The 1,761-nt window shown below is 34.1% G+C and overlaps 1 pseudogene; it reads left to right on the top strand.

Moving 5' to 3' along the window:
* Positions 1–550: 550 nt before the first annotated feature.
* Positions 551–1,761, top strand: part of LOC107703050 (taste receptor type 1 member 1-like) — a 5,565-nt pseudogene continuing 4,354 nt past the window's right edge.

Here is a 1,761-nt window from a genome sequence, read left to right as displayed (position 1 = left end):
GAATAAAATCTGTCCCAAACATTTATCTTTTTAGCGTTATACATCCTTGAATCATTTGTAAATAAATTCATTCAGAAACTAAATAGTCACTGCATGCTGTGTTGCTCGGTAAGGCTGATCGGTTTGCAGTTTTTTTCATTAAGGGAGCAAAAATATAGAAAGTAACTTGCACTATTGGGTCTAAAATGTGAAAAGTTAATCAGCATTAATGCCTTGTTTGCTGAACTGTTAAAAGAACAGTCTTGGCTAAACTGAATACGAGCATGCATGTGTAACAGTACTATTGCTGTTGTTGTTGATATTGCTTAAATATCTAATGAAGAGACATAAATATTAGTTACAATATACAGACTCCAGTATTTACAATTGCACTAGTCATTCAAACACCTAAACACTTTGGTAACAAATTTCAGGCAAATGCATCTCTCCGTGGTAATTACACGTAGCATGCAAATCCTTGCCACCAACAGAGTATGGAGAAACAGTGGGCTGGTGAGAAGAGAGTGTTTAAAAGCTCATATGTTTCTGAATAGCGCATAACAGAGGTAGAATGGGTAAGATGCTGGTCTGGTTTGTGTTTCTCTGTCTCTTGAGCTATATTGACAGTGAAGGGCTCCACCTTCAAGGAGATTATATCATCTCTGGCTGGTTCCCTCTCCATAATTCAGATTCCACCATCCCACCGACACCTTACCTGACTGACTGCACACAGTAAGAATGATATGAAATCTGATAAGTCATTTTATTGTACTTTGCATATTCCACTTGTCTGTGATCATGTCAGTGTTTTCTACAGGTATGTATTTTTGTCTTTTTTGATCGGTGAAAACATGTATGGGGTCTTCCAAACAAACAGAGATTTTTTATTATTTATCATACTTTGCAGAACACTGCTTGTCTTCAATTTTGTTTCCAGAGGCTTGACCAATAAGCATGGCTATCATCTGGTGCAGGCCTTCAGATATGCCATGGATGAAATTAACAACAGCACCCAGAATAAGCAATTCCTTCCAGGGGTTACGCTGGGCTACCGGACATATGATTTATGCTCCCTCCCAGCCAGCAATCTGGCCACCCTGGATCTGCTGGCCCAGCAGGACGACAGTTCATTTGTGGACAGCCATGCTGTGGCCATCATCGGTCCTGACAGCAGTTCCTACTCTTTCACACCAGCCGCTGCTCTTGGTGCATTCCTGGTCCCTCAGGTATGGCATGATCACAACAGCAGTCACTCGATTTATCACCATCAGGTTATCATCTAAATAATAAATTAGATTTTTAATAGCAGTTAGCCTACACTGTAATCAAACCAGCTTTTATGCGTATTTCAAAGATATTTCTATTTAAAATTAATATATTTTTAATTTATTTTATATATATTTATATATACACACAGGATATATAAATAGAAAAAATAAAAAACGTCTGATGGGAATATATATATATATATATATATATATTCTGTATTTATATGATATATATATTTATTTTTTTAATTAATTAAAAATATATACATTTAAAAAATTTATATTTTAGAAAAATACATATATAATTTTATGAATTTAAAATGTTTATTTTTAATTCAGATTTTTTTTGTCAGCTTTCCCCCATTTTCCACCATTTTTAGTTATCTATATTTGTATTTCTATGTTTCTTTCTATATATAAGTAAATACATGTATATGTGTTTTTCTTCATACATTTTAATTTTCCTTTTTTTTTTTTTTTGGTTTTTGTAGATCTCCTACGAGGCAACAAATGA

Source organism: Sinocyclocheilus anshuiensis, unplaced genomic scaffold (genome assembly GCF_001515605.1).
Source record: "Sinocyclocheilus anshuiensis isolate Anshui unplaced genomic scaffold, SAMN03320099.WGS_v1.1 scaffold883, whole genome shotgun sequence".
NCBI lineage: Eukaryota > Metazoa > Chordata > Actinopteri > Cypriniformes > Cyprinidae > Sinocyclocheilus > Sinocyclocheilus anshuiensis.
Note: the sequence above shows the minus strand (reverse complement) of the source record. Positions and strands in the feature narration are given on the sequence as shown.